The sequence below is a fragment of the Meleagris gallopavo genome, chromosome 2, assembly GCF_905368555.1.
Source record: "Meleagris gallopavo chromosome 2, MGAL_WU_HG_1.1, whole genome shotgun sequence".
NCBI lineage: Eukaryota > Metazoa > Chordata > Aves > Galliformes > Phasianidae > Meleagris > Meleagris gallopavo.
This window is the reverse complement of record NC_139405.1, coordinates 49,129,960-49,155,784: the sequence shown is the minus strand read 5'-3', so window position 1 is coordinate 49,155,784 and position 25,825 is coordinate 49,129,960.

Sequence of the window (25,825 nt, the reverse complement as noted above, 5' to 3'; positions counted from 1 at the left end):
ACTTTACTGTGTCATCATCAATTTCAAAATTTCCCTGAGCTACTGTTTCTGACACTTCATTTGATTCTTGTGGTAAATAAACTACTTACTATAGTGAATGTGGTCAGAAATAACTAAAACGTTGGGTTATTCACCAGTGCTCACTTTATCCTGGATGTTCAAGACTTGGTTGCTCCATGCTTATTGTTGATGGCTTTGATAGCAATGATTCCTCATCAGGTCCATTGGACTAGTTGAATGCTTAGCTCTTCAGTTACAGAAATTACGAGGCTGATTAGCTTCAGATGATATGAGCCATCTATTCCCAGACTAGTATGGACTTTGTTTCCATAATCTTGGGATATTTCAGTTAAATGGATGAAATATAAATTTGCTCCAGTCACAATAAGTTTGTTGTGAAAATCTCCAGTGAATTTTTTATGAATACTAACTTAGTACCTCAATAAAATTGATTTCCACAGATATTTGCCTAATCTTTTCAGTGCAGAGGTTGTTTGAATTTGGAGGTCCAGAAGGGTTTCTGAAATTTCACTCCGCTTCTGTATTGGGATGGCATCCAGGTATGTATTATCCCATTCTTTCTCCCTAAGCAATTATTTGAATGAGCTAAAAACATGAGGAAATAGAATGAAAGAGTCACTTGATGATTAGGGCACATAACTGAGTTTGATTTACATGGGATCAGCAGTCCAGGGCATGTGATTCTTTACAGATCCCTCCAGTTTAGGCATTAAGATTTTATGTGAGAAGGCAAGTGATACAAATTGGCATGTATGCCTGCTGTCTGTCTGGTCCCTTGCAGCCAAACACTGTTTGAAAGACTTTTTTAATGGTGAAACAATAATTTCAAAGGAAGACTAATATTCTGCAAACAATTTTCAGTTTTCCAGGACAGTTACAACTTCTTCCATTTACTCATCTATTTTTCTATATATCTATCTGTTTGTCTGTATGTCTGTCTATTTAATTTTTAAAGTCCCAGTAGCAAATTTCTGAGGTGGTAAATGTGCCAAATAAATGCAGAATACTCATTAAGAATAGATTTTACATATTATTTTTATAACACTGGGTGTGTTACCTGTACGATCATTCATTTTTCAGCACTTTCACAATTTGTTTAACTAATAAAGAGGAGTGAATTTCTATAATTAAGTCCTGCTGTCTGTTCTAGATAACAAACTTATTTTATTTCTCTCAGTAGTTTTGATTCCTTAGTTCTTCAGGATAAATGATGCAAGATAGACTTGCTAGCAAGAAATAGCATTGGATTAATCTGGATCAGTGAGTCCTTTACTTCAGCCTGAAAAGAAGTGAAAAATATTTGCCTTTTCACATTCATAGTCCAAAGGAATATTTAGAGAGGAAAACAGTCTCAGTATGGTACAATTCCATGCTTGTAGCACCATTCTTCTCTGCCTCTTACAATGAAAGCTGAACCAAAAATTCTCTTGGCTTTATAAAAATTTATTTCTCATTGAACTGAATCTGTGAAATCTCCATTCCTTCAGGCTCTTCTGAAGCAGAATCTATTATCTATCAGCCCATAACATATCATGACACAGTAAGGAACTGGCAGGAGGTGAGATAAAAGCTTAACCCACTGATGTGCTTGATGTTCCTTCTAATCAAGGCAAATAATTCTTCAGGCTTCATTTGAATCTTTGATCTTTTTTTGAATAACTTTATGGAAAACATAGGGTTCTTGCAGAATTTCAGCTGTAACAGCATTTCCTGAAAAAGTCCTCTGTGAGGCCTTTATAATTTTATGTAATTTTCAGTTTTTACCTCTTCTCTTTATCTGATGACTGCCTATGAGGAGAAAAAAAGATACTTAAAACCAGATTATATTTCAGCCTTTAAATTCATGCAGACAGATTCCTTACGTTCTTTGAGTATCCAGTTAGTAGCTCTTTTCTCCACAGATTAAATCTTTCTTTCATTAGAAGGTACCCATTTATGTCTTCATTTCAGGATTTAGGGATTATTTTTCGATTCAGTTGCTTGTGTCCTACTCTTGATTTAAAAAGTCAGAAAAGTTACAAGGTCTTTTTAGTCTAAGCTCCAGGGATCAACAGCATATCTTCATTTTTTCTGACCTGTGTCTGGAGACGATCACTCGCTAGTACTTTCACCTTCAGCAAAATTTTCCCTTAATTTTTACATGCCTCAGTAATTTGAAGATGAACACTCAGAGGGTTTTAAGCAATCCTACAAAGTTTTTAGCTGATTAAATGCATATTTAAGCCTTAATTATGGCTGTTTGCTATGTAATTAAGCTTCCTTCTATCCAGTGTTCCTACATTGAGAATCAGGTTCATTAGACAAAGCAGTGAAGAGTACTCTAATACCTTAAGACATGACAGAGAATACTGAAATCTTATAGCTATACATACTATTCATAGAGTAGAGAGGCATGCAAGTGTGAGAAGTACTGAGCAATAAACTAGGCAATTGTCTGTGCTAATACACAGGTCTGAAGGTCTGCAGTTAACAGAAATATGCTTGGCTGGCATATGTATATCCAGGAAGCTGAGGATAAAAGGATCCTGTAGCTGTGCACTGATTTTGCAGCCCTGGATGTGCTGAAAGATTTTTCACTCACACTGAATTATATTTTCTGAACCAGATAGTAGCTGCTTACCAGATTGCTATCTCCCTGCAATACCTGTGACTGCTGTAACACTAATAACACATGGAACACTAGTAATATGTGAAGGCATTTTTCAGAGATCAGTAATAATCTGTGTAGTGGCACTTCCTGACTGACTGTTTATGCATACTCCCTTATGCCTGTCCTTTCATCAAGATCTTCAGCTGCCTTTTGAAAACGTGGATGCTGGAGCTGTTCTCATACCATTTTGAAATTTGCTATGTTTCATCTACAGCTAAAGGAAAGAGTATTCCAAGTATCTTGGTAGACTTAATCTACCTCTCCTTGGAGGCACACAGAGACATTTAAATCCTTACACACACTCAGTTTTTCAGACTGAAAAAATATTTTTCATATTTAAATGCCATGAAGGCAATATACATGACCAATATTTAGAGGAAGTCTTTCTAGCTTACCACAACTATACTTAGAGCAACAATCAGTTCAGTTTTCAGTAGGATCATGTGTTTTGTCTAGCAGAGAAAATTGCAATACTCTGGAGAAGGCATGTAAGAATAAATGTTGATGTTTCTTTAATGTTTTTCTATATCTTTATGATCTTTCCACAGAGCCACTACTGTAACAGGAAAATAAAATCTGAACTGGCAATGTATGAGTAACTTTTGCTAAGCAGTAAGCAGGAACACCCTAAATTTTAATAATCTCCAGATGTAAAAATTGTAGAGGCCCCTATATGTGTCCTAGTCACATCTCCTAATTGTTTTGCTCAGAATCAAGATGAATGCTCAGATATTACCACATGACTCCTGGAACTGGAGTCCTCAAAATAGCACATATAAAACTAGATAAAACTAGAAAATGCATTGAGGTTTGGGCAAAAGAATCAGAATGTGGTGTGAAGGTTGCAGGAGAACAGCATGTCTCCCATGGCTGTGTGCTAAAGAAAAAAGCTAAATGTTTTGATTTAAGAAGGGAAATCTGAGATTCTTCTTGATCAGGACACAAAGTTTTGCTGACAGGGATGCCTGCTAACCCCTTTCAGCCCCCCCATGTGTTGCTGAGCATACCACTCATGCCAGCCTGCCTGAATTCAACTCTCAACCAGCTTTCTTCAAATGCATCTACTTCTTGCAGCTTCTGCCATTAACATCATAATAAAATAAATTTGTACTACTGTTTTCAGAGCCCCTCTCCTCTTTTTTTCTTTTTTGCTTTAATAAGAAATGAAGGTGGAATCAATATGACTCCAAGGAAGCTGCTAAAATGATGAATAGACAGAGGAGCAAAATCAATCTTTAAAAGAATTTTTGTTGGAGAAGGAGTAAATATTATATGCATAGGTTATGCTGAAAGTAATGGCTTCTCTTTATTTCCATGGAAACTACAGTAGATACAAAGAGCACAATAAGATTATTTGATAGAACAAATTCTCAGCTACAAAACACTTTTTCAACATAATCACCATCATCACCTGTGCATTTTTGCTGGCAATGACCAAAAGCCTGCATGCTGTACTTGTAAAAACCTGCACCAGCAGAAGTGACCCACCGCTGCTCTTTGCCACTGCTGAAACACATCACCCACCACCTCACTGTGCTCACATCTGCTGTTTGGTTTCCATCAACATGCATCAAGCAGTGTCAATGAACGTCAATGGGTGTCATTATTTCTACATGGGAGAATCTACTGGCATCTTTGCTTTTGGTTGATGCTTGGCTGAACATGGCTGACAATGTGCCCAGGTGGCCAAGAGGGCCAATGCCCTGCATTAGAAATAGTTGTAGCAATGGTAATGGGAGGACAGTTGCACTAGATGATCTTGTAGGTCCTTTCCAACCTTGCAATTTTATGATTCTATGATTCATGTGCTTCCATGTCAGATGCCATCTGTCACACGGTAGCAAAATGTAATGAAATATTGGCAGGAAAGTTCAACCTCTACTGCCATGTCACCAACATTTGCCTCTGACATTGTTGGCCAATGTAATAAAATATGTGGCATTAGCTTTGGAGCAGCTCTCATAGATTTGTGGTGATTGCACATAGATGATAGCTGTATGTTGTTGCTTTTTATGCATATCTGGACCAGTTCTTTATTAGAAGGCACATCTGTGGCAGTCATAATAGCTCATGCTAGTCCTGTCATCTAGCCTGGCTAAAACCTTGTGCCAGGAAGAGATACGATTGATTTTAGTTTGCTCTTCAGAGATTGTGTAATGAACTGTATGCTTGTTCAGATGTCAGAATTAAAGCATATCACCTTGGCTGCAACTCTCTCATTTCTGGTCTTCACAAGCCAATATATGGAGAGGTCACTGCAATAGTGACCTCTCTGTGCTCCTAATTAAAGCACAGAGGACAATTGGTAGTTTCATAATTGCAATAAAATTGTTCCATAATAATAATATATATATATATAATATATATATAATATATAATAATTCTGGCAATTAATAAACCTAAGTCCAAACTCATATTCAGCCTTGTTTTTTTTAGTAATCAATTATATACATAGCTTTTTATGCTTGTTCTGATTGCTTAGTATCTCTAAAAAATATGGAGTTTAATTCTACAGTAAGTTGGGTGCTTAAAAAACTGATAATCCAAACATAAACTACCTTTTACTGCTTGACTTAAATATAGGAATTCTATTTGAACTATTCTAACTTTCAATTTTGCTGGTTTATGTCCCATGAATGTCTTCAGTGCTTGGTCAATAACTTTATTATTATAGTTCTGGATTCTTTCCAAATACATAGTTTAACATCATATTTTATCTTATGAACAAAAGAGAGTTAATTTTTTTTTTGTATTTAAATTATATTTTATACACAACTTTTTATTTGATAGCTCAGGATAATAATTACTTAATTGAATTTTGGTAAATTTCATAATGAAATTAATTACTATTTTTTAAATAAAATAGCTACAATGTCTGAAACTTGTCTCCACAGAGACAATGATAATATCATCCATATCCTGATTTGTGGGAGACAATAAAAAGTTAATTTAATTTAAGTTGGCCCACAGATTTATATAGCAGAAGTAATTTCAGAAAAAATTAGACCTAGCAGGATCTTTTCAGGGGAAAACATTCATTTCATCAGAAAATAGCACTTTATTAAAGCCAGAACTTCAAATGAGAAAAAAATCATTTTCAACATACTTTTCACATTAATATTTTCACAGTATTCACCTTCTTTACGATCTGTCTTGTCTTTCAAGAAAATATATTTTATTTAAATGTAAACATTTCTCTTTTTTTAATATTTAATTGTAATGGAGATATTTAAAAATAAAAATTGAAACCGTGCTTTGAAATTGCCTGGAAAATTCTTTTTTTTTTTTTTTTTTTGATACAAATTCAGTTTCATTTAGTTTGGTTTTGACTCAGAATCAGAATTTTAAGAATAAGTAGATAAAAATAAATGGTTTATATCAAATGAATTAGCATAAGCATTCAGAGAACTCTTTCAAAAGAATAATGAATTTAATGAGATTTTTAAAACGATAATTACATAAGAAATTGGAGTGAAATCCTTGCTACATTTTTTCTTTGTAAGTAAAAGTGTACTTTTATGATAGTCATTTCTTTCTCTCAATGGAATATGTCTATGTGAAGTACAAACGAAAGATTTCAATTTAAAAGTAGTTGTTCTTTGGTGAGAATCCAAGGCAACCGTACATAAAATGATTTACTGGGTCAAGACAAAATTGAAGAAAATGAGGGTATGCCTTATATAATCTTTTTATAATCTTCAGTAAACATCATAAAGTCAGACCAGTAATCTGCTTACTCCTTATCATCTCTGATTTGATTTCCCTCTGAGGTAAGGTTCTAGGCACTGACGACCAAAGTGCAACAGGAACAGTTCAGTGGAGCCAAAAAAAAAAGGGAACCTTTATCAACTCTTCCTGCACCAGGAAAACTGTTCAAAGCATAATGATTTGTACACCTAATCCCAGAGAGAGAATATATTACACTTCTCTCTAATGGCCTTGGTAGCTGAGTGTGGAATATCCACCAATTATAATTTTATCTGAAGCTCCAGCTGAATGAGGTAATCAATGTTTCTGAAACATCTCTCTGAAAGTCGCATTGGGCTTAATACTCTAGAAGATGAGAGATCAATGGGTGCTCTGAACCTAGAACAATGTGTAGGAGAGCTGGGTATACCGAATAGTTTGTAGTTCTTTCTGCAATTAAAATCTGAAATGGTTTATTGTCTCATTAGAGACTTTCTTGTTTGATGTCATTGTAAGAAGCAGCAGAAGACATTGTTACTGCATCACTTAACTGTCTAGAAGGACGTATCAGTTGGAAATCAACTATTTTCCATTTTGAAAAATTGGAATATTCAGAAGTTCTGTTCGTCAGCTTTGCCTTTGCTTTATTTAATTCAAAGAGTTTGAGAATACAGAGAAATGTGGTCTACACACAGCAAGGCAATAAAAAAAGAATTACCTTTCATGGCAGCCCATGTGTGTGGATGTCTGTGTGATTGTGTAAAGGTTCACACATACAGCACACACCTGTTTAATCTCCCCTATGCTTTCCTCCAACTCAGGGCCATTAAAAGCCATGTACCATTCCGCACATTTAAAAAGTATTTACTCTAGCTTTTCAGTAAATAAAATATAGAATAAAATATGAGAGAGTTCTCTTTAAAGATGTTTTAAGACATGTAGTATGCAGTAATACAATCAGTATTAAAAGCTGACTGTTACACATTGAACTTTAGTCCAAGAAAACCTTCCCAACTCCATCTTTACCTGTATTACACTCCAAGCTGAAATCTCCCTCTTATATGAAGACTCTTCTTGTATTTTGCAAGTAAATAATTTCTGGCAATTAGCTGCATAAAGAGGTTTGGCTTCTGGCATAGATATTCTCAGGGTTACACTTCTAAAAATTCTAAGTCCTTAGTCCTGATCAGCTCTGGACCACATGTAATCATCTTATTTGTTATACAGAAAGAAAATAAAGGCTTTTTAGTGTCTTAGCTATATTTTCCTCAAAAAAGAATATAAGAGTACTTAAGTCCTACAATCTCAGCTGTTCTCCACTGAATTAAAACATTTTCTGGCTGTTTGTGTCCAAGTCTTCATAACTATTATTTTAAATTTGTAATGTTGCCGAGTAAAGTGCTAATTAGATTTCGATTTCTGTGCAGCAAGTGCTGCTGTCATTTACAATGCATAATAAAAGATAGAAGATGCAGGAATTTTGAATTAAAGAGAAATCTAGTTTTTCCACAGTAAATTTATTTCTCATTTTTCATTTATTACTCAAGAATAAAAAAGAGGAGAAATATCTGGATCATGTAACATTTTCAGTTACAATATTTTTTTTCAACAGGGAAATATTCTATCTGCTGACATATGTTCATAAAAGCTATGAAATTGTTTGCAGCAACACCAAAAATGTAATAATTGTTTGTACTTAAAAAGATTTGAATAGAAAATATATACATGTTTTGAAGCTTTTAGAAAATTTTATATTTATCTTTCCTCATTCTGGCACCTCTGAATTTATAAAGCTGCTTATTTTTTCCTGTCATTTTTTTGAGATATAGCATTCACTGAGAGCTCAGTTTCTGCTCTCTGCTGCTCTGAACTCTTTGACAGTAGGAAACATCTAGTAAGTTGGGTCAGAAATGATAGGTTAGAGAAATAAAAGACTTTGTATCACAGCTATTAATGAGAAAACATATTTCTACCAGTAAAACACTTCTGCACACCAGATTATTCTTTGCTTGAGGCCACCTTATGCCTCCAAGGACATCCAAGTAAGCAAAATAAGATGACAGGGATATAGAACATGCTCTGTTGATGTTTGCTTTAAGGAATTTTTGGCACAAGCTCACAATAAGCATGGAGATTGCTCCAATTACCAGCTGAAGACAAATGTGCATCTGGACTCTTGGAAGACAGCATATGAAAAGAGGGATGCTGTAAATATAGAACAGTTTCCTACAAGATAGATAAGTCTTTCAGAAATTTATTCAAACCTAGTATGAAGTTCAAAGTGGGTGCAAAGCACAAGATGTGCATGGCACATCCTCTTTCTTTATAAATTGAGAGAGGATGAAAATGAAAGATTGTGTAAATTTGTCCAAAGAGCTTTGTAGTCTCTTAGGTTACATGTAGCACCTAGGTCCTCTTTGGATTCTAGTACTGCAGGACAGAGAAAATGACAGTTTAGTGCCAGTTGTTTTTCTTTCATCAGCAACCATGACAGGGCTGTATTTCTCTTCTAGTCTCTATCTCAGGTACAATTCAACCCTACAGCTGTGAACTATTCCTACCATATGGAGCATCATAGAAAAAGTGTAGCTCAATTACTGAGTGCTTATATTTCTGCTGTGCAGTTGCCTTAATTTCATCATAACCTAATTTTCTGTTCCATTACCCCATAAATCTAAACTGTGATATTATAGTACAATATCTTAACCAGTTATTTTTACTAGATAAAAACATTCAGAACTGGAATCCAAAGATCCATTCTCCAGCAAGTAGCACATAATTTAACATTTTGTAAGTGATTTAGGGTTGCAGCTGTGGTCTCTGAACAATTCTGTCCCTGTCTTAGCCCAGATTTACCTTCAGTGTCAAGCACTCCGTAGAAGTTCTTGCTGGAACTGCCAGGACAGCTACTCAGAGTTGTACAGAAAGTAAAGATGCATATTTCTATGTGACCAAGAGATTGAAGCCCACTAGCTGGGAAAATGATTGGACTTGGCTGGTGAGAATGGGAACTTTTACTGGCCTACTGTTTGTTAGAACAAGTTTGACAATAGGCAATGGGAAGAGTTAGCTAGGAAAGGTGTTAAGAAGCTAGGAAAAAAAATAGAGTTTAAAATATCCTGTCAATAGTAATTTAAAAAACAGTGGAATAAGTTTTCCTGCAATATTCTGAATGGATTTGATCTGGTACATTGGAAGTCAGTGTGCTCTGTGTTTAGTACTCAGTTTGCTAAATCAAATTTTAGATACAACTCTTCATATGTCATCCAGTTGTCACTAATAATCTGGCCAGCGTGAAACATTTTGATCATATTGCAGAAGGGAGATGGGAAACTAATTGAAATGGAAAAACATATTCCTTCCACTGGGGAAATAAGGGAGGAAAGAGATATTAGCTTTTGTGCTGTCATTCTCTAAGAACCCAACTTTAATAAAACAGATGCTTTACAAACAATCAAATTTGAAATGTAGCTCAAAGATTAGACTACTGTTGTCTTTTGAAAAATAAAAATAAAAAATTAAGGTTATCAGCAATCTGAGATTAGTCACATCCTGATTTCTTCACTTAAAAGAGAAATATGTTATATTACAGACATTAGTAAAGTAGTAAAAAATATTATACAAACTGATACTTATAATGTAGAAACTATAATTTCTGAGAAGCAGTTCTCACGATACCATGAAAATCATTGTTCCTGTCTAATACCAATTGTGAAACAGATTTATATAAGCAAAACAGGGGGGAACTGGGACCAGCCCTGGGATAAGAAGTAATTCTCTTCCCAGTTTTAGACAAGGTTTGGTCAAAGTACATGACTACATAAATTGAAAGAAATCCCGCTAAAATCACTGCATTGGTGTGAATGTACATTCAACGTTAAATAGAAATAGACATTATATATATTATATATATATGTATATATCTCTGAAGGTGAGATATTACTATTATTACAACAGAAATCTTCAGAATCCAATCATTCAATCAGTACACATCCGGTTGTTATGGAAATTATACACTTAGAACTGTTATACACATACTTCTTATCTTCCACCTCTTTTTGTGGTGTTTAGGATCCCCTTCCTGCTTATCTGAGTTCTACAGCTGTGAATTCAGCCTGATGACAATGCTGGGGTGTTACAGTGAGTTGCTGGCACCTGAGTCCTCTGGGAGTAAAATGATGTTCATTTTGATAATTTCCTCTTCCTCATCCTAGGATACACTTATAGTAATTTCTGTTCTGTGTTTACCATCATCCTTGTAAACCTCTGCTCCTTCTTACCTGGTCTGCAGCTTTACATCTTCATTTAGTACATGAGATACCTGTTGCATATGATAGATACTAAAACTGTTATTGTCCAGCTCTGCAGTTTTTCCGCATATGAGTGAGCTATAAATGGCTGTGGGATTTCCAGTACCAAGTATGTGCCCAGTCTTTGATCACACTGTGTCTTTCTGTTCTCCACATCCTGAGGCTACACTCTGGAAATACTCCTCTTGTTGTACCAGGCCTGTGTTTCTCTACACTCATTATTTCAGGGCTGAGACATAGCCCACTAAATAGAAATTTTATTGTGAGTAGAGTGACATTTTTATTCGTGTGCATTTTTATGGAACGCTGTTTGCTACTTTTTTTTTTTTTTTAATCATGGACTATAGGCACTACTGCATAAAACAGGTGTTACCTGTGAATTACATGGCAGTTTGGAACTGTAATAGCTTTTCAGGATGCAATAGGCAGCAACCTTGTACAGTTTTAAAGAAGGAAGAAAGAAAAAAGAGATGCAAGGATCTGTAGTTATGAGCCTTGACAGCACAGCACTTCTCACAAACCTGCAGCACCACTGAGGTTAGCATTGCACCAGAAGGTCCTGTAGCAAGGGGAGTCCATCTCAGCATGAATTCAGCCAATTTCATTTCCTTTGTAAGGGCTCAGACCACTCTCACTCGAGATAATAATTATTAACTTCATTGTGTCTGGATTGGAAGGATTTGTGTGCTTTAAAGTAGCACTATGAAAAAATAATGAATGCTTACTTGTTCTCCATAGTCATAAAACTAAAACACATAATAAGCAGATCTTAAAAGATCTCCAGTATCAGTTGATGTATGGACAAAGCCTGAAAATATTTTTAAAACCTGAAAATAAAGATCTAACTAAAAGAAGACTTATAAATTAATAAGATTTTAAGATGTCAGCATAAGAGTAAGAATATGTTTTTATTTTAATTAATAATCAAGATTATAAAGAATGATAAAACATTATGTCAACAGTTGCTTTGAATTTTTATTTCTCAGTTAACACTAAAAAAATAGCATAGAACAAGCTATGCTCTAAAACATGTCTTAAAGAAAATTCACATACAAATTTTGCATATTGCTCCCTTAGTTTTTCTGTTCTTTTCTACCACCTGTCATTTTTCAAAGATTTATTTTGATTCCCTACAACATATTTATATTTTGGCTTGACTTCTCTTGGTCAGAATTCCTATGCAACTGTAAATCCTAACTTAAATTGTTGCTTTAAACAAAAGCAATCCAACTGTCTTTTCCTGTTCTGTTCTTACTCCTTCAGGCGCACAACAGATTCAAAGATGTCTTTAATTCTCTTTCATTGCTTCACTGGCATTGAGACAATCACATTCTTTTCTGAATTGTTTCCTAGCATCTACTCTATTTTCTGATGGATGAAAGTTTGGCAAGGAGCATAAATCACTTCCACTATACGAATAACACTGACATAAACAATAAATGTAGTTTATAAGATTAATATTATCAAAGTACAAAAATATCAATGCAGAATTGCAAGTACTGATAAAGAAGTGCCATGTTACAGTAGCTTCTAAGAGAGTCATAGAATCACAGCATCATACCTGTATGTGAGTGAAGCTCTGAAGATTTAAAATTGGCCACTTGTGGAGGAACGGAATGAAAAAGGCGTTTCTGATCTGCTGGACTATGTGGTCATATTGCATCTCTCAGTCATCACTGAGATATCTTTGAATTGCAGTAGCTCTTGAGACATTCTACCAGGCTTCTTGGCTGCTGTAGTTCTGTCAGAGGAGCCTTCTGAGCCCTACTTGAAGTACCTTCAAAGAACAGCTTGAGTAACTTTCTTCTTCTGACATTACATCTATGATGTACAAGATGATGAAGAAACAAGGAGGCTGGAGACAATGAGTCTTGAGAGAATGAATGCATTGAAAGCAAAAGTAAAACAGAAACAGACAGGTAATCCCCAAACTGTTCCACATAACTCAGTTCAGGCTTACAGTACAGATTGTTTATTCCATGAATGGCATTGTTCAGAACAGAGAAGGTTATTTATCTTATAGAAAAATATTGAGAGGTAGCTATCCTGTCAAGAATGCTGTGAAACAAAAAACTTGTTGAGATAAGCTTCCATCTCAGAATTTTCATGAACTAAGGAAAGCACTGATTTTCTAGTATTTAGAAACTTAAGAGAGAAAATGTAATATAATCTTTTTCTTCTTTGTCACTGGAATTGTACTATCTGCTCTGAGATCAGAAGAACTATTGAGACAGCTCTGTATACCAGCCTCCATGGTCTATTTAATAAAGATATGTACCTGACATGACATTTCCATGTGGAACATTTTGATACCAGGTCTCTGAATTTGAAATGCTTCTTAAGATGTATTCTTTGTAGTATTACACTATATATCTCCAGAAGACATTTATCATCCTTGGCTATCCACTTTAAAAACAAACAAACAACAAAAAAAGACAAACAAACAAAACACAAACAAAACAAACAAACAAACAAAACCAACAAAACTCCATAACCTTAAACCCTACCTGAAATGAAAGAAAAACTATTGTAAGACATTTTATCACCCATATTGCAGGAAGAACAGTGTCTGAATCAGTCTGTTCTGTCAGGAAAAAGTGTCCTATTGTCTTCACTAATGCAGCTAGGCATTAGGACTCAAAACAGTGATATACCAAGTAATTTCAAAATCATTAATATGTGTTTCTTTTCTCTGAGTCACTTGAAACTGTGACACTAGCAATTTAGATGTTCACAGCCCTTTATTTTTTAAGCCTTTTAAAAAGGATCTTCAAAGTGTTGTGCTGCAAATGGGATTAATTTGTCCTGTTGTGAAGTTGCACTTTCAGTGAAATGATTGAAGTATGGGCTGGTTTTAAATACCTCAAACCTCCCTGCCTCATGGTAGCTCCTCCCTAAATTTGACTTAACAATTCCTCCAAGAAAGAAAAGTTGTGGGAGTTAAATCCATTTACTTCCACCAGTGAAAAAATCTCCAGTACCATTCTGCAGCCCTTTGTTACAAACAAGAAAGTATTTCACTGGTGCTGAATAGAAATCTACATTGTTAGACAAAGACTTTAAAGTCCTGTCCTTTGGGACTCAGATATCTGCTTCCAATGAATATTCAGTTAGATGAGAGCAAAGAACTTTTCTTCTGAAATCGTATACTGACTGTGGAAAATAATTTGTAATTTTTTCCATCTCTTATTTCTGAACAAATAAAAAAAATAGGAGCCTTTTATTACAGAGTCTTAACATTATTTCTAATATATATGCTTATGATATTAATTTTTCTTCTTTCTTTTCCTCTTTTCTCAATCCAGTGTGATATTTAATGAACATTAAGGAATTCCATCATAAAAGGAACTTTTAGAAAAACTGAAGGATTTTTAGGATTTTTTAAGATGTTAAAGGTGGGAAATTTTGCTCCCACTATAGGAAAGCAAGAGTATATACTGAATTTTAAAGAATGGAGTTTGTAGGTAAGGTATAAACTGAAAATAAGATGAAATGCTGACAGAACGATTTAGCAACAAGAATCTTTAAGGTCCAGTGTAGTATTTCTTCAGGGAAAAAAATATTAACCATAATTTTAAATATCTTGCTTCTTTCTCTTGCTTAGATATTTGCTTCAAGTTAATGGTTCTCTAATGCTTGGATGAATTGAAAACATTTTTTCTTCTACTTAGGCTAAGTTCCCAATTAAGAAAAAAGAGCAGACTTTGGACATCTTGGTGCGGAAAATAGAAAATGTATGTCCGATGACCGAATTTAAAGAGTACATAAAGCAGAAAGTGAAAGATGTGTTAAAAGAGGAAAAAGAGTGAATTGCAGAATCAGAAAGGAACCAAAGAGAAGATAGAGAAAAATATATTAAGTTTCTGAAAGTAAAAGCAAGGAATTTACATTTCTGCACAGGAATTGAAGCACCTACATGAAAACAGAGGAAGAGACGAATTTTAGCCAGTGACATGAGAAAAAAGCCTGCAGGCTCTGGACATTCTGAAATGACAGGTTTTTAGATGGTGGATATATTTGATATATTTTCCTCAGTGTAAAAAAAAAAAAAAAAAAATTAAAAAACAGCTGAAAAATGTGAGATATTTGGATTAGTCTTCATGTATTCTCAGATAAGTCAGATAGTTTCAGACTGAGGAGCTGAGTTTCATGTGAGGAAGTTTTTACTGGGGATACCAATAATAATGTATTTTTAAAAAATCATTGAGAGAAAAGGGGGAAAAAAAGGGTAAAATTAGAGTGAGAGAATTCTGTACACTGAACACAGGAGCTATGCAGCAAGTGAACAAACTGATCAGTTATGTCCTCTCTGGCTCTGCTGACAGTGTGTTCACAGGCAGTAATAGATGGGCTGCACCTATGAGTGACCTGTGGCTCAGTTGCCCCAAATGCTCATATGTACTGAGTGATGGTGTTAAGGAAGGAGACACAGTGGCTTACAGCTCTTCAAGCTTGCTCTGACAGGAACACTAGGAAGGCTGCGGGCAATTTAGCAATGAACGCATCTCTTCTCCTGCCTGGAAACAGGCATTGATGGAGCACCAGGGTGAGAGAAATCTCTTGCAATGGAATGTTATAGAGAAAAAAAATGAATGAGATGGAGTAGGCAGCAGAAACAGAAAACTGAATCATACTGCATTTAGCAGCTTATAACCTTACAGTTTCCCACACACACCTGGGTATGGCTTGGCAAAATTCTGACATCCATGATTTCTTCTGTGGTTACCAATGATAATATCTTAGTTGACTTAAATGTCTTTTATTTATTGAATTCTAGGAGATCTTTTTTTGTTGTGAGTGTCTCAGAGGGATATCCTTCAACACTGTGGAGTACTTCATCTTTTACTTTTTTAAATGAAGGAAGCAAATAAAATATTTTGTGTTGCAACATGGAATAGAATGCTTATCTTCTCTACCACAAGGGATAGTTCCATTCTACCTCAAACAAGTCACAGAGGAATAGACATGAATTCAGAGGTAAAATAAAAACAGAGACAGACTGAATGAAAAATAAAATTAATCTTATTGCATAGAAGCCATCTCAGTTATTTTGTAAAGCTGGTTGTAGATTTAACAGGCTTAATACTCATGGAATTAGAAATTACAATTATGATCAAAAAGGCCTAAATATTAAAGAATTTCCTAGCTGACTCATCCATTAAAACTGAAACAAGTTATTACATTTACATAGGACATGATCTATTCCCTTCCAATGCAAGACATTTTATGAAATCTAGTCTAAGAAAAAAATATATATTTGTATTGACTACCATAATTCTTAAGCTGCCTCTATTCTTAAAATTAATGTAATTGTGCACAGAGTCTGAATGCAAAAGAGCTGGCATAGTATGCTATCTTTTGAGAATACTTATCAAATGTGAAAACAGCTGCTAGAACTAAAAAGTCTGACTATACCTATTAATAGCTCGTAGAAGCAAACATCAACAACTTAACTACCAATCACCAGAAAATGAGAGAACTTTTGCAAGGTGTGAGTAAAACTTTCCAAAAAGAATGTATATAATGCTATTTTTATTCCATTGTGCTATCTTTAACTTTTCTGTTTCATATTAGTTTGTTCCATTGCTCCATAATAAGAAATATTTTTTTGCCTATATTTTCATGTTTACTCACAGTTTTTTTTTGATTTAATGAGGTAGAGTTTCTTTCTCTTGAAATCTGTAAGATAAACTGTACACTGTGCATAAAAAGAGCCTGAATTCTAACAGCCCTGTGGGTGCTACTTGTACTGGGCTGAAAAATGTTACTGATTCAGAATAAAGTAGAAAATTTATAAAAATGTACAAGACTGTTAAGAGTCGAACATAATGTCTGGCATAATGTTGAGCTTGGAAACCAAGAGAGATACAGTTGCTACTTTTCTATATCTGTAGAAACATAGTCACAGTTTTTCCTGCATTGTGCTGACTAAAATTATGTTTACTCAGCAAAACTCAGTGTAACAACATGTCATCAGACTGACTCACACTGCTCAATTCCTCATTCCTAAGGCTAAAATACCAGATTAGATAATAGTCAAAATCATAAATAACCCTGTGCACCACTTTCCCTAGGAATCATTCTGAGTTACTGTGACCAGAACCAGTGATCTTTCTAAAGTCTTGTTCTTTTTCCTTTAAACTACATAAACCTCCTATAGAGTTGATCTGAAAAATATGCAGAAAGAATACATGAATCTCTTGACATACACACTCATTAACAATGAAAGCAGCAAACTCTATCTTAAAGTATTTTTAAATACTGAAATGTTGGCATTATGTAGTCCTAAAAAGAAAAATGTAAAAGGGTAGGAAACATTGTTATTGCCATTTTCCCTGCATGGAAAGAAGCAAGTGTTCACCAAATACTTGGAAAAACAAAAAGAACAAACCCTAAAAACAGTTATCCAGCTGTGGAATTACAAAGCTTAGTTTCAGAGCAAATCTACATTATAACTGCAGTCGGTGCTATTCATTACCAATTCCTCTGATTTCCTCATCAGGATTATGTGAAAGGAATCATTACGTAGTTCATTCTGATATTCAAAATTGTAAATAAAGAAAGATCTGTGCTATTTTTACAATTGATAATTTTCCCTTTAAAATTATTGCTCTCCATACCTCTCTTTCAGGTATGAGTGTGTTTACTTTTCCTGGTAATTTCAACTATCAATATGCACTGCATAAAATTGGAGACTTGGACAATTATTGAACATGCTGAATTCAAGCCACATTTTCATCTCTCTGCTCACTGAACACAGTGATCAAATGTATCATGTTCAAACCTTTGACACTCTATGCAACTCAGATTATTCTGTTTAAATAGCTATACTGCAGACTGAGACATACAATTTATATTAGCCTTGTGCATAGAAAGTAAACAAAGGCTTCAGTTTTTATTACTTTTCATTATTAAAAAATAATTCTAATGGTCAAGAAGAATGTCTTTAGTTATGCCACTTCCATCTACTTCTGTATAGTAATGTACTTGATTTACATTACTTCAGTATAAAAAGACAGAAGTAGTTCTGATGGTTATGACTGAAAAAAAAAAAAAAGTGGGGGGGAGAGGGAGATATCCTTTTCCTCACTTCTCTTTCTCATTCTGTTCTCATCTCCAAAGTTTGTTGACATGGTTAGTCCCAATTTTCCTCTGTTATGCTCATTTGTCATCACCTACATATATGAGAAGTTTTAAGGAAAACTAAATGCATGTGGATTGGACATGAAAGGTAAGAGAGGAGGCATATTAAACATCTGTAGATATGGTTTTGATCACCCTTTATGCTATGAGGAATGTGTAGCTTAATGATAGGTCTGAGCACAGATTTGCACTGCTGCTAGTATATGTACACTCTGCTGCATGTAGCTACACACAAAACAAAACGTAATTCTTAGTTCTAAAGAAGTTAGACTACTTATGGACTTTGCCATCTGTAGCATTGGCTTCCCCAAGTTGACAGTTATTACCCGTCCTCCGTGAAGGATTCTTGTATCAGGTTTACAATGTGCAGTAAACTCCTTCAGCAAACAAAACAGGTAGATTTCAAATAGGAATTTCTAAATTACAGGTTATGATTTTTAATGCCATAGAGAATTAGAAACCTTACAGGAGGAAACTAGCAAATCAGCAACAGAAATTCTGTACATAATTTCTGATGCTTTATGTGCTATCAAATTCCTCTGACAAGTACATTTTAATACACTGAATATAAATATATTAGAAATAAAGTTCTTTAAAAGGCTGTTCATTTGTGGATACCCAGACAGAAAATAAGTAGGATGTTCTAAATTGAAAATGAAGACTAGAAAGCAAAATGAAAATTACAGTGAAAATTGCAATGAACATAGTCTTCATCAGATAAAACGGTGCTCACAGTTACACTCAGATAGCTCTCAACTTGTTGCTGATGGTAAATAGAAAAATATCAACTTTGGTGATGGATTAAGTAGTAAAGAAATGGAACTGAGTTGAGCTTTAATGAGGGAAAGCAACACATGATCTTATATAATAACCTGTAAAAAATGTTTTTTAAAAATTGCCAGATGTAAAGACAATTTACATCTCACTGAGACACAGTGCTTACCCGTTCAAAGTGGTCTATCATTATAGCAAACTGTACAGTTTAGCTTTTCTTAAATAGCATGATCTTAGTTAATTTGAATGTCAGTAAGAAAAAAATAAATAATCCTTCGTTCACTTTTTTTCATTGTTTTTTGTATTTGAGAAGGACAACACACGTTGCCTACATGTGAGATGACTTTATTGCTGTGCAAAACCAATGCAAGGATCCAGATACCTAATCAATATGCTATTCCAAAAGCAAATGTTCAATGCTTTTATAGAAGGAAACAATTATGGAACTATGTCTAGACATTGATTTTCTTTATAATTGATTCCTGACAAAATACACAGAATTGTTTTACCCCAAATTTAGTCTCTGTTGAGATGGCTATTGCTGTGTGTGTAATCGTCATCACCATCATTGCATTTTAAGAGCTGGAATTCTGGATTTTTGTTGTTGACAGACTCAACAACATAATAAACAAAAAACATAAGTAAATAAATAAGTAAAAATGTGGAGATTATCTTCAGTACAAAGAATTTACAGCTTAATAAAAGGGATTAAAAAAAGCAGATTGTGAGTGTTAGGAAAATATCGTTGCTTAACCCAGCAGGCAGCTAAGCATCATGCAGACATTCACTCATTCCTCCTTCCCAGTGGGATGAGGGAGAAAATCAAAAAATCATCAACAATGTGGAACTTGTGGGTTGAGATTAAAAAAAAAAAAAAAGGAAGAGAACATGAAGTAATGACAATAATGTAATATAAATTTACAAAACAAATGATGCACAAGTAATTGCTAAGCACCTGCCAAACAACATTTTGACAATCCCTGAGCAGCAGCTAGTCCACAAGCCAGCTCCCCTCAGTTTTTGTTTTTTTTCTTCACATGATGCCATATGATATGTAACATCCCTTTGGCTAGTTTATGTCATCTGTCCTGATTCTGTCCCCTCTCAGCTCTTTGTGCTTCCTCAGCCCCTCTCACTGCCAGGACAGTACAAGAAGTTAAAGCATCCTTGCCTCTGTTGCTCAGCAACAGCTAAACATCGGCATGTTATCAACAATGTTTTTCTCCCAAAACCAAAACATAACGGACACTATGAAGGAAAAAACCTGTCCCAGATGAGACTAGTCCAGAAATAATGAGACAACATTGAGTATTCAACTGTTTAAAAGTCTTAAGTTGCTTATAGAATTGAATTACATATATGACTTGGGCAATTCTTGCTCCTTTTTCGTATCTGTTGATAGAACAGAAAAAGTATGGATGTCAGTGGCTATCCTCTTCTAGCTGTAACTAAGTATTTACATGCTAATACTATTAATAAAATAATGAACACTTGATGTTATTGTCCAGATATTTTTGTTACTTCATTTTGAAGAAGTCTACCAAATAAATAATCTCTCTTTTCATTAGTATCTGCAGAATTATTAGTTCTGAGTGCAGCAGTCTGAAACTTGTGATATTTGTATCACATTTATCCCAGAAGTATTTTCTATATCTTTTCCTTTCTGAATCTTACTGTTACTTCAAATAGGGTCTAAAAGTTCCTTAGGATAATATGGTTAGGTCGTGGTTGGACTTGATGATCTTTAAGGCCTTTTTCAACCTGAGCGATTCTATGATTCTATAAGGAATAAGGAATATTTTAATTATTAAGGAATAATATTTTAATAAGGAAGGTACTCACATATTTGAGCTACCCTAAGAAGAAACATTTTGTCTCTTCTATTTAGTTTAGAGGTACTTGGGGAAGAGTCAGTAAGTATGCTTCATCCAGGGGTTTGAAGCTCTAGCATACATTATATTCAGCATTTTTTGTTTGTTAATTCATTCATAAGAAAGGAAATTTATTAAAGGAAGTCTCTTTCTGCTGATACTGTTTCTCCCAGTGGAGTAAAGTTTCTTTCCAAGAAATGAACAATAAGAAAAACTCTGCATTTTCCACAAGAAAGATAACTCCACACATTTTGTTTTTCATAGTCAGTTTTCAGTTATTTGTGTGTACAAGTATTTATTTTCTCTGCATGGCAGGCTGCCTCGATCACTGTGAGAAACAGGCTTTTTGATTCTGAGAATAAATTATTAGTTAATTGTTTCTACCACATGTTTTTTTGTCTTTGTGAGCAGATGGATTGAACTTCGAAAACTATCAAATGTTTCTGTTCTCTGTTCTGCTTGGTATAAATCCAATCTCCTACTGAAATAACTAACAATGAAGTTAGTGCCTTGTCATTCCCCTGTTTGTTTCTATTACAACAGTAATCTACATTATTTGGTGAAGAAACAGAGGTCTCTGTATTAAATGGAAATGATCTTTTTGTTTTATAGGTAACTTTCATACACAACAACAAGTAAATGCTCTACACAACATTAAATTGCCCTAGAGTCAAGAAGAGATATTCTGAAAGAGATAAAGAGCAGCAAACATTTGTGATTATGAAAGATTCTGAATTAATGAATATGCAAACTTTTTACAAGAATAGATTTTTTAGAAATAAGAACATCTATTTTCAACATGTAACTTTTATTCTCTAGACAGCTGCAGTTGTCAAGGCTGACAATACAGTCATGGAGTAGATCTATGAAGTTCATCTCTGATGGTTCCTCCTGGAGCTTTCTACACTTGGTAGCATCTGCTGTACTCCTGAATGGACCCCCATGTCCATGTGAGTGGATCCATTGAGGAGATCATGTCCATGTGAGTGGATCCATTGAGGAGATCATAATGTCTTGCTGACCAATTGCATTTCTACACACTATATGTAAATGGTCTTTCTGGGAAGATTCAAAGTTACATCAGAATTTGGATGTTCCTGTGTTTGTCAGTTCCAAAGAAAACTTCTGATTTGCTGGCAAACATTGCAATGAAGGTTTCCTATCAGAACAGCTTTTTCCTTTATATTTTCTTTTTTTTCCTCTGTAATTGAGAAATTATTACAGAGCAAAATATCTAGGAAATAACATAACTAAAGGAAAGACCTTGACAAATTCGAAATTAAGAAAAAATAATGCTAGTGTTACCTTGCTCTTAGAAACAAAATGTGAAGATTATACTTAAAGCAAAGTCTTTTTTTCCAGAGCACATTTATTTTTCTTCAGAGGTAGAGAATGAACAGAATAGTCTTCTTGTGATCGTGATCCATGTTTCAAGTAGTTGCCGTGATTTGAAGAATGAAAAATTAAAAAAAGCAACATGAACTATAGCTGGAAGCCTTTGAAAATTGGCAGAAAAAAAATTAAATGATAAAGCATGTCAGCATGTGCCAATATTCACTCCAGGATCCCAGCTACCACCTCTATTTTCTTTTCTGGTGAAAAAGATTTCAGTTTGCAAAAAGTCACTTGGTCACAATCAGATACCATAAGTCATATTCCCTGCTGTTGTGGAACAGCTGGGTTCTATCAGAAGTGCGGAATGAGCAGTAACTGTCATTTCATTCTCACCCTATAAAATTAAAGTACTTCAGATAATTTAGAGAAAGAGATTTTCAAAATGTTTCTAATTTTGAAATATTTCCATAAAACATTTGGTGAAAATTATTGTAAAAGCTATTTCTTGTTTTGTTTTCTAATGTTTGACAGAATCTAGACTCCTGGGGCTAAATTATGCCGTAGTTGTTCCTGTCTGAGGAATAAACTTTTTCAGTAGAACTGGTCTTGGAATTCTTTTTCTTTTTCTTGGGCCCCATAAGTGAAAGTTAAAAGGCAAGAAGGCTTCAAAGTGACTGAGAATAGGGGGAGTGAAGGGAAATAGAGATAGTTTATAGAAGCAAGAATGTAGAGCTTGTTAGAAAATAAGGGATGGCAGACACTGTGACTGGGATAGTGGGGGGGATGAAGGCCAAAAAGATAAGTGTTTGAGAACAGCCCGAGGACATTTGGCAGGGAGGTGATTAGATGTCCACAGGGCAAGAAGAAACAGGTTGGAATGCCCCCCTGAAAGGTCAGAAGTTTACAGCAAAAATGGTCAGAAGCCTTCTCAAGGAAGACTATAAATCTTCATCCCACGACCCACTATGCACGCACAAGAGGGGAGAGTCTGCATGCTAATGAACTCTCAGGGGTGTAATGAATATGTATCCGAATTCCGGGAGAACTATTGATTATGTATTAGTCCAGCCTATATCTGTAGCACGATTTTTCCAGATGGAGTGCAAGTTAGGCAGATCTATCCCCCCTGCACCCGGTGTCTGTGCAGCACTGAATAAACCATACCTGCTTTATAACTACTTTGTGGTTATAGAGTTTGATTTGGCATGTCAATAATAAGAGTTTGTTCCCAGTGGGGAAGAATGAGGGGTATTTTTATTTGTTTGTATTAGCTTTTCTTCAAATAGGATGTTTTTTTGTGTTTTTGTTTGTTTGTTTGTTTGTTTTTGTTTTTTTTTTTCTCTCCAAATTTTCCAGGTAATATAAATAAGTCAAAGGCCAACACAATAAGGTTCTTGTCTCTGTAACTCTGTGGAAGTGTAGTCCAACTCCTAATGTTGTCAACACCTACACCTTGTGAGAGGAATTTGATTTGAATTGCAGAAAATGCGGTACAACTCAGTAAGAATAAGAGCTTCTGAGATTTGATTGCAGGTTTTATCAATTTGATGTGCAGAATTTTGTCTTTTGGCAATCATCTTAACTGGAGGAGTTTGACTTCTTTCAGTGATATGTAAAAGGCATGAAGAACAAAGTTATAGCATCTCACCATGGGTAGCATTTCTAAACTAGTGAGTACATGTACTTCCCTAGAAAAATACCTTTAGCTATGTAGCTGTGGGGATGGTGCTAAAGAAGGTATTTCTATATACATCTCTGTTGTTCATGTCCCAGTAGCTACACAAACTAGCTCAGTGTAATCATACCTATGATTCTGAGTTTAGGAGCAGATCTTTGAAATCTTCCCTGTTAAGGAATGAAATTGGATGAGGAACTAGCATGACACTGTTATGTCTAAACAGTAGAGATGTTTCCTTCTGCTTTTGTCCACATCCCCAAATATCTTTAGTTCCTCCCTCCTCCCTCATTGAGTAAGTCTAGATTCTTGCTCAGTTTTTTAAGTATTTCCAGGAAAAAGAAAGAAAAATCTTTACAAACAACAGATTTCTACTGCTTTTGGCAGTTTGCTTTTCACATCTTTTTTGACACCTCTAAAAAATGACATGATAAACTTTTTTCTTTTTGGTTTCAATACTCTGAATCTAGATAGTGAAACATAGAGACAAATGGAATAATATTTCCATTTTCATCTGCTGTTAGACACGGCTCATCATTTTAAAATTTTCTCTTAAAAGAAAAGAGACTGAAATTGTTGTTTGAAAGTAAGCAAGATGAATAAACCTAGTGGTAAAATATTTGTGCTGTTATTTTAATGAATGTGTACAAACAGGGAGAACTCGAGTGCAGCCATGCTGAGAAGGACTTAGGAATTCTGGTTGATGAGAACCTGTGAATGCCCCGTACCTGGAGGTGTTTAAGGCCGGGTTGGATGGGGCTCTGAGCAATCAGAATGTACTGTAGGAATAGCTGCTGCAGGTAGCAGATGGTGAAAGACTTCTGCCTCATTCTCTGCTCCTAATAGCTCTTATACACCAGGTAAGCTATCTGCTCACAACTTCAGTGCTTCTATATAGACTCTGCAACAGTCGGAGCTGGGACTTGTCCTTCACTTAGCTTTAGAGGATAAAACATGTTTGTAAATCCTCTTACATACATTGAGTTCTCTTTCAGGTTGTTCTTTTTTCTATGGATAGCAGTCTCTCAGCACCTTGTAGGGTCTCTGGGCCTATGGACTGGTAGATCTTCAGTCACCAAGACCTTTTCCTTTTATAATATTAGTATAATATTCTCCCCCAAAATAATAGGATCATAACACAGGTTCATTTCTTAAACATCTGTAAGTTTTACTTCCTTTCTGAATATTTCATAATCCTCAGGGAGATTCAAGAGGCAAGGCATTTCTCCTAGGTTATTTAAAATTGTTATTGGAATGAATCTGCTTGCAAAGTAGAAACCTATTATTATACAAGACAAGAAACTACATATAAAATACAAAAGATATCAAATGATAATCACAATAGCCCTTTTTGAAAGTAACATTAGTAAAAATGTCACTTTTTCCCTGAAGGAAAAGTATGTTACTGTGCATTTCCAAACACTGTTGTAGATCACCATTCTTATGCTGTACCATTCTTTTCTTTGTGGGGACTTCTGGGCACTTTTTTTTCTACATTGTCAGTTTATCTGCTGTATTCTTCTAAGCGATCATAATTCTTCTTCCTGACATTCATTTTTATTTATTTATTCATCTTTAATATCAGTACTCATAGATGGGGTGAGTCAACTCTATTAAATTTTAATGTTGTAAAAGTGACACAAGAAGCCTGATATCTTGATATTTTGTTAGTCTTCCAAAATACAATTTCAAATAATGTTATTTCTGTTAAATTTTGCATACATTTTTGTGAAAAGTGTCGCAAATAAAAAACTTCACAGCCACAAAATTCAGCCACCCATTGTGTTTTCTTTCTCTCTTCTTCTTTTCTTTTCTTTTTTCCTTTTTCCTTCTCTAGACTAATTATTTGCTCCAGACTTTCCACTATGCTTGAACTCTCATTTCATAATCATGGTTTGCCTTCTGAATTATTTTAAGCCAGTTTTATATTTCTGGTGTAGACTCTAGACTGTTCCTTTTTAGTTTCTGTGCATATTTTCCTAAGGACAGTTTGGAACAGGTTTCCTCTTGCAGTTTACCTACATTACAACTGGATTTGGCACTGCCTTCTCTTGGAGAGTTATCCCAGAAGAGGACAGGTGTGATCAGGTGCTCCTGTAACTAAAACCAGAGGCAGTAGCTCTTCCAACAACCTCTCCAACGTAATCATCCTATGCTACTCTTGATGTCATCAAGATCTTCATCCCACAATGCAGTCTTTCTTTTATCTCTATTAATTTTTTACTTCTCTCTTTGAAAATCTCTTTTCTACCCAGTTTTTGGGTCAAAGCATGATTAAATCTATTCTACAGTTCCTTTAGCACCTTTTTTACCACTCTAAGGTACACAGCTTCTGACAAATGAATAGCTCTCCTATTGA